This window comes from Rhinopithecus bieti, unplaced genomic scaffold (assembly GCF_001698545.2).
Source record: "Rhinopithecus bieti isolate Rb0 unplaced genomic scaffold, ASM169854v2 scaffold_26131, whole genome shotgun sequence".
NCBI classification, from domain to species: Eukaryota; Metazoa; Chordata; class Mammalia; order Primates; family Cercopithecidae; genus Rhinopithecus; species Rhinopithecus bieti.
In genome coordinates, this window is record NW_016812390.1 from 2,331,497 (window position 1) to 2,348,574 (window position 17,078).

The 17,078-nt window shown below is 43.8% G+C and overlaps 1 long non-coding RNA gene across 1 annotated transcript in view; it reads right to left on the minus strand.

The window, feature by feature from the left end:
- LOC108544850 (uncharacterized) overlaps positions 1–17,078 on the minus strand; it is a 60,109-nt gene that overhangs the window by 21,364 nt on the left and 21,667 nt on the right. Inside the window, exons 2-3 of the long non-coding RNA XR_001889972.1 lie at positions 10,032–10,104; positions 9,437–9,555 (exon numbers count right to left, since the gene is read on the minus strand). This is a non-coding gene — a long non-coding RNA (uncharacterized LOC108544850). The remainder of the gene's footprint in view (positions 1–9,436; positions 9,556–10,031; positions 10,105–17,078) is intronic.

Sequence of the window (17,078 nt, forward strand, 5' to 3'; positions counted from 1 at the left end):
AAAAAAAAAAAAAAAAAAAAAAAAAAAAAAAAAGAAAAAGTATCCAAAGAAATAATGACTGAAAATACTCAAGAGCTGAGCCGATGCCAAATAAGATGCACTCAAAAATATCCACACCAAGACATACCACAACTAAACTCCTGAAAACAAAAGACAAAGAAAAAATCTTGAAAGCTGTGAGAGAAATCTGAGACTTTCCTAGGTGAGAAAACCATTCAGATGACAGCAGATTTCTCATCAGAAACCATAGAGACCAGAAGAAATTGGCATGACATTTTTCAAAGTGCTGAAAGAACAGAACGCTTAACTCAGAATCCTATACCAAACAAAATTATTCTTCAGAAACGAAGAGAAAATCAAGATAGTCTTAGAGGAAGTAAAACTAAGAGATTGTCACCAGCAGACCTACCCTAAAATAATGGCTAAAGGAAGTTCTTGAAAGAGAAAATAAATAATTTTAAAAAAGGAATTTTGGAACATCAAGAAGGAAAAGAAAGAATGAAAGTATGGGTAAATACAGTAGATGTTCTTTCTCCTCTTGAGTTTTCAAAATTTTGTTGGAGATTGAAACAAAACTTTTAAAATTATCTGATGTAGTTCTCAATGTATACAGAGCAAATATTTAAGACAATAAATGTGAGAGGGCAAAGGAATGTGAAGAGAAATAGGTTTCTGCACTTTACTCAAATTGGTAAAATGTCAATACTAGTAGGCTCTGATAAGTTATGTATGTACCATATAATATCTATAGTAACCACAAAAAATCTATATAAAGAGATATACACAAATACACTGTAGATAAATAAAAATGTGAATATAATAATTGTTTAAGTAACCACAGGAAATGAGGGAAAAAATGGAGAAATAGAAACAGAGGGAAAAAATAGAAAATAAAATGGCAGACATAGCCCTTACCTGGCAATAATTACATTAAATTTAAATGGCATTATATTAAATGTAAATTAAAAGATTGGCAGGATAGATACAAATATTATCCACCTATATGCTTTCTACAAGAAACAGATTTGCCTAACATACAACATTGCATCTACAAGTACAAAATGTTTGTTTTTTTCAAACACAGACGGAGCATTGTTAAAAAAATAGATCATATCTTAAGCTGCAGAGCAACTTTTAACACAGGTCAAAGATTTGAAATCACCTAGAATACATTCTGTGACCAAAATACAATTAAGGTAGAAATCAAGAATTTGGGAGGGAGGCAGGGAATATTAGATTTCTACCTTAATTGTATTGTAAATTCTCACTTTTTTTGAAATTAAAAAATATTCTTGCAAATAACCAATAGATCAAACAAGGAATCACAATAAAATTGGAAAATATATTTAACTGAAAGGTAATGAAAATGCTACATATCAAAACTTTTGACTAAAGCTAATGCAATGATTAGTGGTTAATGCTTCTAGTATTCATAAAGAAGAAAGACTGAAAAAAAATCAGTGACACATCACAAGAAGTTAGAAAAGGATAACAAACCCAAAGAAAGTAAGAGAAGGAAAATAACGAAGAAAATACCAGAAATTAATAAAACAGAAAACATAGCAAAGATGATCAATAATGCCAAAAGTTTATCTTTTTGAAGAAAGCAATCAGGTCAATAAACTCTTTACAAAATTGATCAAGAAAATGAGAGAGTGAATACACAAGTTATTAATAATGGGAATTAAAAAGATGATATTTCTACAGATCCTATAGACACTTAAATAATAACATGATGTTACAATTTTATGCCTGTAAATTTGAAAATTAGGTAAAATGGACAAATTTTTCTTTAAAATGCAATGTATCAAACGGAGACAAGAAGAAATAGAAGTGTCATTTAACTATTTTCAAATGTTCATCTGTATTTAAATATTTTTCTTGAAGAAAATAAATATACTGGCAAATTCTACAAAAACCATGAAGAAACAAAGTAATTTTCTACAAATTTTCCAGAAAATAGAAAATAGAAAAAGTGATAGACTCCTCCATTAGTTTTATGAGATCAGTATAATCTTGATGTCCAAATCCTAGACTCAACAAGGGAATCATAAGAAAGAAAACTGCAGCCCAATCTTATTTATGAACAAAGAAGCAAAAATCTTAAAATAATAGTAATGAAAATTGAGTGATATGGTCTCTTTCACATGTTATTCTTTTCATATAAAAAAGATTCTTTAAAAATGAAAATGATGCTTAGCTCCAGGGTCATACAAAAACAGGCTATCAGCAAGATTTGACCCACTAGTCATGGCTTGCCAACTCTTGACCTAAATAAAAGAAGAGAACACCGTGTTCAAGAGTTTACACCTAAGTAATCTAAAGAATCAATCAATGCAATTCCAATAAAAAATACGACAGGTTATTTTGTGAAACTGATAAAATAATTCTAAATTTTGTATGAATATATAAGAGGCTAAGAATAGCCAAGCTCAATATAAAAATTGATCACAAAGTTTTTGTAATTAACACAATGTGCTCTTGGCACAAGAATAGATAAATAGATCAGTACAACAGCGTAGAAAGTTCAGAAACAGCCCCAGCCGTATTTGAATATTTGAGTTATGACAAAGGAGACTCTTCTGGGCAATGGGGAAGCGCAGTCTCTTCAATACAGGAGAAAAAGGAAACCTGACCCCTACCTCACATCATATACAAAAATATAAATTCAGGAGAATCGTAGACCTAAATATGAAAGGTGAAGTAATGTAGCTGCTAAACACTATTATGAGGCAATATCTTTGTGAGTTCTACTTCCTGCATGATAATGTGAGATGTCCTATGGACCACAACCAGAATGACTGGTGAAAAAAAAAAAATTTAACTATCATTTAATATATCTGAAAGTAATTCTAAGGGTGTACAGCTAATTAATAAACATTTTTTAAAATATACTAAAATTCAGGAAGAACAGCAAGAGTCTGTTGGGTTTAAACCCACAGTAACTGATACAACAAAAAGACAAAATATCACTTTATTCTTCCTCTCATCCAGCTCGGTGAGACAGAAACTTTATTCCATATGGGTACAGCCAAGAACACAGGGTTTCCTCTCCTTCCACCTCCTAGTCAGGAGCTAGCTTCCCAAGAGGAGCACAATGTCAGCATTTCTCATCCTGCCCACAGCTGCCTGTTGCTGACTCTATGTTCCAGGCAAATTCAGCCAGGCAGTGAGGGCTCCCTTCTTCTACCCGGTCCAACTCATGGCATGGAGGCTCTACCTTGGGCACAGATCCACAGAGACTACTGGAGACCCAATCACTCTTGCCCCACTGAGGGAGCCGGGATTCCACACAGAGAGGCAAGCTGAGGAGACCTGAGGCTGTTTCCCCTATACGCTGAGCACTCAGTTCCTAAATCTGGTGTGTCATTCAGAGAAAAATTTACCATTGCCACACTTCCAGCACTAGAGCTTTGCTTCAGAGATTTTTGCCTGGAGGAAGAAGCAGAACATAGAACAAAGAGCTCCAAATTTCTCCCCAAAGGAACTGACTTCATTTGCAACCAAATGTGGACAAGTTTAAGCCTAAGAGCGCTCTCAAAAACATTGCAGGTTGTGGTGAAAGGCAATTGGGAGGGAATTGATGGGTTCATTGGAGATACAGGCTAAACTATAAACAGCTTTTTTACTGGAGAGAATCAAGGAAAGAAACAGCTGGAAAGAGCCCTCCTGGGGGTCACAACAGATCTCAAACACTGACCCCAGGAGCTATCTGTTCGAAGGAGTCTGGCTTTGATGGGATCAGTCTTTAAAGAAATGTATGTAGTGCTGAAAACAATAGGGCAATCAGCCACCAATTAGTGGAACTTAACAGATGAGTGTGGTCAGAGAAAGAAGGTACTGCAAAACCCACTGTCACCTCAGGGTGACTGGGCATTCCCAAGGATGTACCCTCTAAGAGCAATACCAGAGGCTTCATGCAGGAAAATCAACTTAACTAAAATAATCCAGCAAGTCACAAAAAAGTAAACAAGTAAATAAGTTCCAAAAGGAAGGACTAATTTATCCAGAGTTGCTACATTATTTAAAATGTCTACTTTTCAACAACAAAAAACTTAAGAGACATACAAGGAAACAAGAAAGTATGACTCATATACCAGAAGGTAAAAAAGCAAGCAAAAGAAACTGCCTGTGAGAGAAATCGTATGTTTGATTTAACACACAAAGACTTAAAAGTGGTAAATGTAAATATGTTCAAATAACTTTAAGGAAATCTTGATTAAAGGAGTAAAGGAACATATGATGACAAAGCCACATGAAGTAGAGATATTAATAAACAGATAGAAATTATTTTTTAAAGAATCCATGGAAATTTGGAGTTAAAAGTACAATAACTGAAATTTTTAAAAATTAACTAGAGGAGCTCAACAGTGTATTTGACCTGGCAGAAGAATTAGTGAATTTGAAGAAAAGTTGATAGAGCTTATGAAATCTAAGAGCAGAGAGAAACAAATGATGAAAAATGAACAGAGCCTGAGAGAAATGTGGCACATTGTTAAGCACAACAAATATATGTAGTGGGAGTATTAGAAGGAAAGAAGAAGGAGAAAGAATAGAAAAGATATTAAAAGAATTAATGGCTGAAAACAACCCAAATTTACTGAAAAACATTAATCTATACATCTAGGAATCTCAATGAACTCTGAGTAGAATAAACACAAAGAGATCCACAAACAGACAAATCAGAGTAAAAATGTTGAAACCCAAAGACAAGAAGAAAATCTCAAAAGCAATGAGAGAAAAATGATTCAGTTTACAAGAGAATCCTGATAAGATTAACAATGAACTTCTCATCAGGAATAACGGAAGTCAGGAAGCAATGGGATAACATATTCAGAGCGCTCAAAGAAAAAAACTGTCAACTAAAAATCCTAGATCCAACAAAGCTGTCTTTTGAAAATGAAGGTTAATTCAAGACATTACAAGATAAACAAAACTAGGATCATTTATTTGCTAGCAGATCAGCCTTACAACAGATACTAAAGGAAGTTCTTCAGACTGAAAGCAAATGACCCCTGATGATTACTTGATTCCACATGAAAAAAAGCAATTATGCAAGTCTAAAAGGCAGTACAAATGTATACTTTTTCCTTCCTTCTATTAATTGATTTAAAAAGTAATTATATAAAGCAATTTGCATATAATGTATTGTTGGCCCTATCATACAGAAATCTAATATATTTACCAATTACAGCACAAGGAGATGTGTGAGAGAGCTGTACTGGGATAAGAAAATGACTCCAGATGGTAACCCAAATCCACAAGAACAAATGAAGAAAACAAGAAATGACCAACAAGAAGGGTAACATAACAAAAGCTATAAACATACACTTGTTCTCCTTTCTACTCTTAGCTTCTCCAAAAATATAAAATTATATAGAATAATAATTCTATAATAATGTACTATTGTGTTTGTAATATTTATAGATGTAATATGTGTAGCAACAATATCACTAAAATAAAGGGAGAAATAGAACTGCATTGCAGTAATATTTCAATTTCTAACTGAATTTAAGTTAATATAAATCTAAAACTGATTCTGAAAATTTAAGATTATATATTGTCTTCAAAATATAAAATTATATAAAATAATTCCATAATAATGTATTATTGTGTTTGTAATATTTATAGATATATGTATAACAATATCACTAAAAGAAAGGGAGGAATACAACTGCATTGAAGTAATATTTCAATTTCTAACTGAATTTAAGTTAATATAAATCTAAAGCTGACTCTGAAATTGTAAGATGTATGTGGAAAGTCCTAGAGCAATCATTAAGAAAATAACTCAAAATATGTAGTAAAATGATTAAAGAGGTATACATGCTACATTTCAAAAATCACTTAATAGGAAATAAAGTAATAATGACAAATAGAGGAACAGAAAAGACATGAGAAAACAAAAAGTAAAATGGTAGAATGGTGGATGTTAATTCAACTACATCAATAATACCATTAATGTGACTGGATTAAACAATCCAGTCAAAAGGCAGAGATTTCCAGACTGGATTTAAAAAAAAAAAAAAAAAAAGAAACACCAAGATCCAACTATATGCTGTCTATAAGAAATACTCTTTAGACAGGAAGACATAACAATTATAAACACATGTGCAGCCAACAACAGAGCCCCAGTGCACATGAAGGAAAAACTGACAGAATTGAAGGGAAAAATAATTCAACAATAGAATTATATATTCTAATTCTAGAATATCTAATCTAGAAAGATAATTCAACAATATAAATTACAATATCCTATTTTATTTTATTTATTTATTATTTATTTTTTTTTTTTTTTTTTTTTTTTTTTTTTGAGACGGAGTCTTGCCGCCGCCAGGCTGGAGTGCAGTGGCGGATCTCAGCTCCACTGCAAGCTCGCCTCCCGGTTTACGCCATTCTCCTGTCTCAGCCTCCCGAGAGCTGGGAACTACAGGCGCCTCGCCTCCGTCGCCCGGCTAGTTTGTGTATTTTTTAGTAAGAGCGGGGTTTCAACCGTATTAAGCCAGGATGGTCTCGATCTCCTGAACCTCGTGATCCCGCTCCGTTCGCTCCCAAAGTGCTGGGATTAAGGCTTGAAGCCACCGCGCCCGGGCCCAATATCCTATTTTAATAATGCACACCAAAAAAATGGCAAAAGATCAAAAAGGAAACAAATGACTTGAACAGTACTATAAACCAACTAGCCCTAACAGGCTTCTATAAAACACTCTACCCGGCCAGGTGCAGTGGCTCACGCCTGTAATCCCAGCACTTTGGGAGGCTGAGGCGGACAGATCACGAGGTCAAGAGATCGAGACTATCCTGGTCAACATGGTGAAACCCCGTCTCTACTGAAAATACAAAAATTAGCTGGGCATGGTGGCACGTGACTGTAGTCCCGCCTGTAGTCTCAGCTACTCAGGAGGCTGAGGCAGGAGAATCGCTTGAAACCAGGAGGTGGAGGCTGCAGTGAGCCGAGATCGCGCCACTGCACTCCAGCCTGGCAACAGAGCAAGACTCTGTCTCAAAAAACAAAACACACAAAAAACCCACTCTACCCCCAACAACAGCAGAATACACGTTCAAGAGTACGTGGAACATTCTCCAGGATAGACTGTATCTTAGGCCACAAAATAAACACCAATACGTTTAAAAGGACAGAAATCATAGAAAGTATGTTCTCTAACCATAAAAGAATAAAATTGGTTCACATTAACAGAAAGAAATTTTGGAAACTCACAAATATGTGGCTACTAAACAACACACTTCTTAACTAATGAATCAAAAGAAAAATCACAGGGGAAATTAGAAAATACTTTTAATGAAATGAAAATCATTGAAATGAATGAAAATTAAGACACAGCATTACAAAATTTATGAGATGCAGTTAAATCAGTGGTTAGAAGGAAATTTAAGTAAGTTCCTAGGTTCAAAATCAAAAGATCTCAAATTAATAATTTAAATTTCCACCTTCAAGACAGTGAAAAATGAAAAGCAAACTAAATTTAAAGCAAGCTGAAGGAAGGACATCATAAAGATTAATTAAAGGAAATTACTGAAACAGAAAAGCAAAAGAGAAAATTAATGAAACCAAAAGCTGAAAAAAGATTAACAGAACGTATAAGATTGACCAAGAAAAAGTATATAAGACTCAAATTATTAGAATCAGAAATTAAAGAGGGGACATTACTACCAACCTTAAAGAAATAAAATGGAATATTAAAGAAATAAAATGGAATACTATGAACAATTGTATGCCAACCAATTAGATAATATAGATGAAACTATAGAGGTTCGCTAAATGAAAATTTGGGGTTGGGGAGGGAGCTGAGGAGGAGCAGGGATTGGGCACATTTGTTTCCAAACAAAGCCCATTTGCCTAGTCCCAGGGCCTGCAGATAGGGTCCTGGGAACCTGAGGTGTTGCCCAGGCTCTGCATCAACTAGCTGCATCATTTTAAGTCCTCCACCCTTTCTGAGCCTCAGTTTACACTTATTTAAAATGCCAGGGTTGTTGGACTAGATGAGAGTTTCCCGAAGTGTGGACTTACACCACTGTTGGAATGGCAGTGCTGCTATACACCGGGGCGAGGGTGAGGAGAGGCATTTCCTGTCCAAATCTTTTTTTTTTTTTTTTTTTGAGACGGAGTCTTTCTCTGTCGCCCGGGCTGGAGTGCAGTGGCCGGATCTCAGCTCACTGCAAGCTCCGCCTCCCGGGTTTACGCCATTCTCTTGCCTCAACCTCCCGAGTAGCTGGGACTACAGGCGCCCGCCACCTCGCCCGGTTAGTTTTTTGTATTTTTTTAGTAGAGACGGGGTTTCACCGTGTTAGCCAGGATGCTCTCGATCTCCTGACCTCGTGATCCGCCCGTCTCGGCCTCCCAAAGTCCAAATCTTTTTAGTCCTTTTGATTACTTCCCGGCCAAAGTGTCAGCTTGGTGTTGGGTGTCTTCAGTTTCCCACAAACAGTTAGTTGCTAGTCCCTCTGGAACTAGGGACTAGAGGTCAGACCTTGAGATCAGTGGCCCCCCGCAGACAACAGGACCCCACTGGAATGTAGTGGCCTTGCTCCATCCCCATGTGCTATTATCATAGCTACCTTCTGTTTACAGAAGGTGGTGGTGTATTTTCTCATTTACATTCACTTATGCAGAGAAGTTAAAAATAGTAAGTGAGAAAAGCGTGTTGTAGGGTAGTGTGCATTGCATACTAAAAATTGTCTTTGAATTGGAAAATATATCAAATACATATAGTTCACATTCGTTGATGTAAAATAATAATCATGGCTTTGGGGGAGGGGCCAGAGGAGGGAGACAGGATGGGAGGCAGACTCCTCTCAAAGCACGTACTAAACTTTTTGATTTTTGAACCATGTGAGCACAGCTCAGACCCAAACAAAAATTAAATGTAAAATAAATTAAAAATTAAGACAACCATGAAATAAATTATAGTAATGCTCACTCATAAGGCAAAAATCTCAAAGGTGGCGCCCAACTGACTGAGACTGGGGAGACACCGGGCTGGCTGGGGGCTGTAGTACCCTCCATTTCTGGCTGTGGTGGTGGGGCCGCATTCCCGGGCACGCGGCCCACTCCCCACCCTCCACTGCCGCCTGGTTCCCAGCGGGTGCCCAGGCACAGCTCCCTCAGCCTGTAGGACTCCTATCAGTGCACAATGTCCTGTCTGTTTCTGGTGCCTGGTAGGTCAGGCCTGCCCACACCAGACATGCCCTTCAGACTCCAGAGGCCCCCACCTCACAGCAAACCCCAGGTCCTGGGCTGGGACTTTGGCCTGAAGATAGGAACTGGCTGGAGTCAGTGTTCTATGTGAGGACCTCCCCATCCAGGACAGGCTGCCTCCTCCCTAAGTCGGTTTTCTCATGTTTCCCCTAGAAGATAATAACAAACAGCACAGCTTTTCCAGGCACTGCTCTAAGCATCCATCTTATATTCACTCACTTCGTCTGCACAGCAGCTCCAAGACGGAGTCCCCGTTATCATCATCACCATCTTCATCATCACATTTTCCAGGTGAGCACATAGAGCCAGGCTAAATAACTTGCTCCGAGGCCACACATCTGAAAAGGCAGGGTCTGGATTTGAACCCAGGCCCCCAACCCTGAATCCACCACAGAGCCGGCTACAGAGCCGAGACTCTACAAGGGCCATGAGTCTCAGCCCTTGGAGTTCCAGCCGGGGCACCACAGCCCAGAGAGGGAAGGACAATGCACAAAGTCAGCCAGCCAGGAGTCCAGATCCAGTCCTGTATGCTGGAATTCCTTGGAAAAGGCTGCCCCAACCATAGGGATGTATTTGCTTGGTGCAAAATTAATTGCGGTTTTTGCCATTACTTTAATAGCAAAAACCACAATTACTTTGTACCAACCTAATAATTTGTGCACCTGTTTTCTTGAGCGAGCGAAAGGAAAAGCACATGTGTCTGAGTCTAGTGAGCCTACCTAGCAGGTTCTGCTGCCAAGTGTCCATTCCCCTACCCCACCCACAGCCCCTGCCCTCATAGCCAGGCCCCCTCCCTACATTGTTCCCATCTCACCTAAAAGAATATGCACATTTTTCTGCAGAAGACACACCTCTTTCCTTGCTGCAATCTAAGGAGGGTGGGGGGACTGAAAAGAAAAGAAAAGAAAAAAAAAAAAAAAACAAGCAGGCAAGAGATTCAGATTGGAACAGATGTACTTAGGAGACCCAGGCAGGCAGTGGAAGAGGCTAAGGTTGAGGATCAGGTGGACAGATTGGGTCTCAGAGCCTGTTTTGTCGTCAGTAAACAGGGTTCCCAGCATGTCATTTGCATATTTGCATATCTGTTGTCAGGGTTAAACAAGATTCATGTAAAATAGCCTAGCTCAGTGCCCAATTCAGAGTAGGTGCTAATATGCATGCATTTCTTTTCTCTGTGCCTCAGTTTCATCATCTGCAAAGTGGGGATAATAGCAACCTCCTTTTTGAGGTTTTCAGGAGGATTAAATGGGTTAATAATTATCAAGCTCATGAGAGGTGCCATGTAATCTGTGTGACCAAATATCTGGATTTGCACCTGTCATCCTGGGGTAGCATGGATGACATTCCTCTCCCATGGCCCCCACCACAAAGGCCAACCACGATCCTCACACAGGGGCCCCCTCAGTTCCCTCCACGTGACCCCCACAATGGGAAACCAACCTCCTCACATGGGCCCCAAACCCAGTAGTAGACCAGCCCCCTCACGTGGGAGACCCCACAGTTCCCTCCAAGTGTCCCCCCAATGGTAGACCAGCCCCCTCACTTGTTGGTCACCTCAGTTCCCACCACATGGCCCCCCAATGTTAAACCAACATCCTAACATAGAGGTCTCCTCAGTTCCCTCCACATGACCTCCCAGTGGCAGACCAGGCTCCTCACAAGACAAGGGTCCCCTCAGTTCCCTCCATGTAACCCTGTCAATGGTAGACCAGCCTCTTCACACAGGAGTACCCTCAGTTCCCTTTATGTGTCCCCACCCCAGTAGTAGACTAGCCTCCTCACAGTAGGGTCCCCACAGATTCCTACACGTGCCCCCTCACCTCCAGTGGTGGACCAGCATTCTCACATAGGGATCCACTCAGTTCCCTCCATGTGGCCCCATCAATGGTAGACCAGCCTCCTCACATAAGAATCCCTTCAGTTTCCTTCCCAAGCCCCCACCCCAAAGGTAGACCAGTTGACTCACTGGCCCCCACCACCTCAGTTCTCTCCATGTGTCCACCCCAGTGGAAAAACAGCCTCCACACACAAGGGTCCCCAAGTTCCCTCCACATGGCCACTCAATGGTAAACCAGCCTCCTCACACAAGGGTCTTTCACTTTCTTCCATGTGCCCCCACCAGTAGACAAGCCGCCTCACACGGAGGTCCCTTCAGTTCCCTCCACCTTGGGTCCCTCAATAGTAGACCAGTCTCCTCAGATTGGGACTCCCTCAGTTTCCTAAATGTTTCCCACCCAAATGATAGACCAGCCTCCTCAAACAGGGTGCCCATGAGTTCCCTCCACATAGACCCATCAATGGCAGACCAGCCTTCTCACACAGTGGTACCCTCAGTTCCCTTTTTGTCCCCCAACCCAATGGTAGACTAGCCTCCTCACATTGGGGTCCCCACAAATTCCTACACATGCCCCTCTCAAAGGTGGACCAGCCTCCATACAGTTCGCTCCATGTCCCCTAATGAATGGTAGACCAGCCGCCTCACATGGGGATACAAGTTCCCTTTACATGCTATCACTAATGGTAGACTAGCCTCCTCATACAAGTGTCCCATTAGTTCCCCTCCATGTGGACACTTAATGGTAGACCAGCCTCCTCATATAGGGGTCCCCTCGGTTTTCTCCATGTGCCCCCCAGTGATAGACCAATCTCCCCACAAATGGGTCCCCTCTCTTCCCCTCCATGTGGCCCCCTCAGTAAAAGATGGGTCTCTTCAAATGGGGACCCCCTAACTTCCCTTAATGTAGCCTCTGAAACAGTAGACCAGCCTCCTCACATGGGTTTTCCCTCAGTTCTCCTCCATGTGGCCCTGTCAATGGTAGACCAGCTTCCCCATATGGGGATCCCTAACTTCCCTACACATGCCCCACACCCCAGTGGTAGATCAACCTCATCACACAGGAGTCCCCTCGGTTACTTCCCAACCAAATAGTAGACAAGCCTCCTCAAATCAGGTACCCTCAATTTTCTTCATGTGGACCCCTCAATTGTAGACCAGCCTCCTCATATGGGGGTTCCCTTGGTTTCCCTCCATGTGACCCCCTCAACAAAAGATCACTCTCCTCACAGAAGCATCCCCTCAGTTCCCTTTATGTGCTCCCACCCCAATAATAGACAAGTGTCCTTACATGGGTGTCCTCTCCAGTTCCTCCAAAAGCCCCCACCACAAAGGTAGACCAGCCTTCTCACACAGGGGTCCACTCAGTTCCTTCCATGTGCCCCCACCCTAATGGTAGATGAGACTCCCCAGATGGGGGTCTTATCAATATCCTTCACAGCCTTCCCAACGGTAAACCAGCCTCCTCACACGAGGAGGTTCCCTCAGTTCCTGCCATACGCCCCCACACCAATGGTACACCAGCCTCCTTACATGAGGGTTTCCTCACTTCTTTCTACTCGGCCGCCTCAAGGGCAGACCAGCCTCCTCACACAGAGTACCCTCCACAGGTCCCCCTCAATGGTAGACCAGCCTCCTCACATGAATGTCTTCTCAGTTTCTCTCATGTGCCCCACTACAGACCAGTTGCCTCACATGGGGGTCCCCTCAGTTTCCTCCAGGTGGTCCCCCAATGGTAGATCAGCCTCCTCACACAGGGGTTTCCGCAGTTTCCTCCACATGTCCCCACCACTATGGTACACCAGCCTTCTCACATAGGTGTCTCTTCAGTTCCCTCCAAGTGCCCCCACCCCAATGGTAGACAGGCATCCCCACAAAGAGGTGCCCCCAATTTCCCCCATGAACTCCCATTCCACTGGTACACTAGGCTCCTCACACAAGGGTTTTCTCAGTGCCCTAAACGTGATTCCCCCAATGGTAGACCAGCCACCTCATATGGGGATCCCCTCAGTTCCCCCTAGGTGGCCTCCCAATGGTAGACCAGCCTCCTCATATGAATGTTCCCTCAGTTCCCTCCATATAACCTCACCCAATAATAGACCAACCTTCTCAGATGGGAGTTCCCTCAGTTCCTTCCACATTTACCTACACCAATGGTAGATTAGCCTTCTCATGTGTGGTTCCCATCAGTTTTCTCCACATGGTTCCCTCAATGGTAGGCCAGCCTCCTAACATGGGGGTCCCCTCAGTTCCTTTCATGATCCCCCACCCCAAAGGTAGTCAAGCCTCCTCTCAAGGGGTTTCTATCAGTTTCCTCCACATTCCCCCACCACGATGGTAGACCAGCCTCCTCACATGGGCATCCCCTCAGTTTCCTGCACTTAGCTGCCCCTAATGCTAGACAGGCTTCTTAGATGGGGTCCCCTCAGTTGCCACCACGTGCCCCCACCACAGTGGTAGACCAGACACCTAAAAGGGGGTGTCCCTTCAATTCCCTCCATGTGGCCCCCCAAAGATATACCAGCCTCCTCACACCAAAGTCACCTCAGTTTTCTTCATGTGGTACCACCAGCCTGCTTACAAGGCAACCCTCTCAGTTTTCTCCATGTGCCCCCTCAATGTTAGACCAGCCTTCTCACACTGGGGTCTCCTCAGTGTCCTCCACAAGGCTCCACCACAATGGTAGGCCAGACACCTCACATGAGAGCCTGCTCAGTTTTCTCCACTTGCGCCCACTCCCATGGTAGACCAGTCTCTTCACATGGTGATCCTCTCAGTTTCCTCCACATGCCCCCTCAATGAAAGACCAGCCTCCTCACACAGAGATTCCCTCAGTTTTTCTTCTTATATCCCCACCCCAATGCTAGACCAGGCTCCTCACACAAATGTCCACTCATTACCTCTCTAGGTACCCCCATCTCAGTGGTAGAACAGCCTCCTCAAACGAGGTTTCCCTCAAATGTTAGACCAGCCTTCTCACTTGAAGTTTCCTGCAGTTTTTTCCACTTGCCTCCACCCCAATGGAGGCTCCACCCCAGTGGTTAAACAGCCTCTTCACATGGGGGGCCCATCAGTTTTCTTCACGTGGCCTACTGAATAATAGATCAGCCTACTCAAATGGGGGTCTCCTCAGTCCCCCCACCTCAGTGTTCTCCTCAAGCCCCCGCAATGGTAGACCAGCCTGCTTACAAGGGGTAGGGGGAAGGATCATTTCCCTTCACATGCCCCTACCACAATGATAGACCAGCCTCCCCACATAAAGGTCCCCTCAGTTCCCTCCACATGCTCCCATCGCAGTGGTAGATCAGACTCTTGGCATCCTCCACATGCTCCCATCACAGTAGTAGATCAGACTCTTCACATGGGGGTCCCCTCAGTTCCCTCCATGTGCTCACCCAGCGGTAGACAAGCAGCTTCACACCAGGTTTCCTCAGTTCTCTTCACATACCCCCCAACCACAGTAGTAGAGCAGCTTTCTTTCATGGGGGTCCCCTCAGTTCCCTCCACGTGTCCCCAAGAATAATACACCAGCCACCTCTCAAGGGGTTCCCCTCAGTTCACTTCATGTGGTTCACTCAAAGGTAGACCAGCCTCCTAAGACAGCGGTCCCCTCACTTCCCTCCATGTGGCCTTTTAATGGTAGACAAGCCTCCTCACATGGGGATCCCCTCAGTTTCTCTTCACATGCTCCCAGCCCAATGGTAGACCAGCATCCTCACACAGGAGTCCCTCAGTTTCTTCCATTTGCCTCCACCACAATGGTGGACCAGATATCTCACAAGGGGAAGTCTACTCTATTTCTTCCACATTCCCCCAACAATAGTAGACCAGCCACCTCACACAGATGTCTCTTAGTTCCTGTCCATGTGGACCCTTAATGGTAGACCAGCCTCCTCAAATGCAGGTCCCCTCTGTTCCCTCCACATCCCCTTCCATGGTAGACCAGCCTCCTCACATGCTGATCCCCTATATTCCCCCCATGTGGCCCCCTCAATAATAGACCAGTCTCCTTACATAGTGGTCCCCTCACTTCCCTCCATGTGGCCCCTGCAAAGGTAGGCTACCTTCCTCACACGGGTTTCCTCTCAGTTTCCCTTCATGTCACCCCCCTCAAAGGTAGACAATTCTCCCCACACAAGGGTTCCCCAACTTCCCTTGAGGTCCCCACAACCCCGAGGTAGACCACTCTTTTCAGTTTCCCTCAGCCCCTTCACACGCAGTTCTTCTCACTTATCTCTACAGGGCCCCAACCCAAATGGTAGACCAGACACCTCACAGCGGGGATACCCCCGATGTCCTCCATGTGCCCCCACCACAATGGTAGACTGGCCACCTCACATGGGGGTCCCTTTAGTTTCCTCTACATAGCCCACTGAGTGGTAGACAAGCCTCCTCACACAGGGGTCTCTTCAGTTCCCCCAATGTGCCCCACTCAGTGAAAACCCAGCCCCCTTATATGCGGGTTCTCTGTTTTCTCCACATGCCCCCACCCCTATGGTAAATCAGTCTCTTCAGTTGGGTGTCCACTCATTTCCCTCCACATCACCCCCATCCTCAATAATAGAACAGCCTCCTAGCACAAGGGTCCTCTCAGTTCCCTTCACTTGCTGCCAACCCAAAGGTAGACCAGCCACCTCACAAGAGGGACCCCTCAGTTCCCTCTATGTGGCCCCATCAGTGATGGACCAGCCTCATCACACAAGCATTTTCTCAGTTTCCTCCACATGACTTTTTCAATGGTAGACCAGCCTCCTCACACAGGGGTCCCCTCAGTATCCTTGTGGCCTCCTCAATGGTAGACCAGCTTCCTCACCTGGGGTTTCCTCAGTTCCCTCCACATGGTCCCCTCAGTGATAGACCAGGCTCCTCACTCAGGGATCCTCTCAGTTCCCTACACGTGACCCCCAATGGGAGACCTGCCTCCTCACAAAGGAGTTCCACTCCAAGTCTCCGCACCTAAATGGTAAATCAGTCTTCTCACACAAGGGTTTCCTCACTTCTATCCACATTCCCCAATCCCAATGACAGGCCAGCCTTCTTTCATTGGCATCCCCTTAGTTCCCTCCGCATGCCCCCCACACCATGGTAAACCAGCCCTCTCACATGTAGGTCCCCTCAGTTCCATCCACATGACCCACTCAAAGGTATACAAGCCTCCTCACATGAGGATTCCCTCAGTTATCACTGCATGCCCCACTCAATGGTAGACTGGCCTCCTCACTTGGGGATCTTCTCAGTTCCCCTCACATGCACCCTCAATGGTAGATCAGCCACTTTACACGGAGAGGGGGGTCCCCTCAGTTCCCTCCACATTCCCTCATGCCAGTGGTATACTAGCCACCTCACATGCGGGTTTTCTCAGTGCCCTAAGCATGATTACCTTAATGGTAGACTAGACTCCTCACATGGGGGTTCTCTGAGTTTCATCCATGTGATCCCCAATGATAAACAGTCCTCCTCACAAGAAGTTTTCCTCAATTCCTTCCACATAACCACCCTCCAACGGTAGACCAGCCTCATCACAGGGGGGTTCCCGCAGTTACCTCCACATGCCCCCACCACAAAGGTAGACCAGGCTCCTACATAGGGATCCTCTCAGTTTTCCCCATGTGCCCCCACCACAATGGTAGATCAGATGCCTCAAAAGGGGGTGCACTTACTTCCCTCCACGTAGCCCGCCAAAGGTAGACCAGCCTCCTTACATGGGGTTTCCTCAGTTATGTCCACGTGGCCCCCTCCAATGGTAGACCAGCCTCTTCACATGAAGATCCACTCAGTTCCTCTCCAGGTGCCCCCATCACAATGATAGAAAAGCCTCCTCTCATGGGGATCCCCTCAATTTCCTCTAGGTGCCCCCACCACAATAATAGATGGGGGTCTTCTCAGTTTCCTCCTCATCCCCCTCCTTGGTGGTAGGCCATCTGCCTCACATGAGGGGTTCCCTCAGTTCCCTTCATATGCTCCTGCCTCAGTTGTAGACAAGCCTCCTCACAAAGGAGTCCTCTCAGTTTCCTCCACATCTCCCCA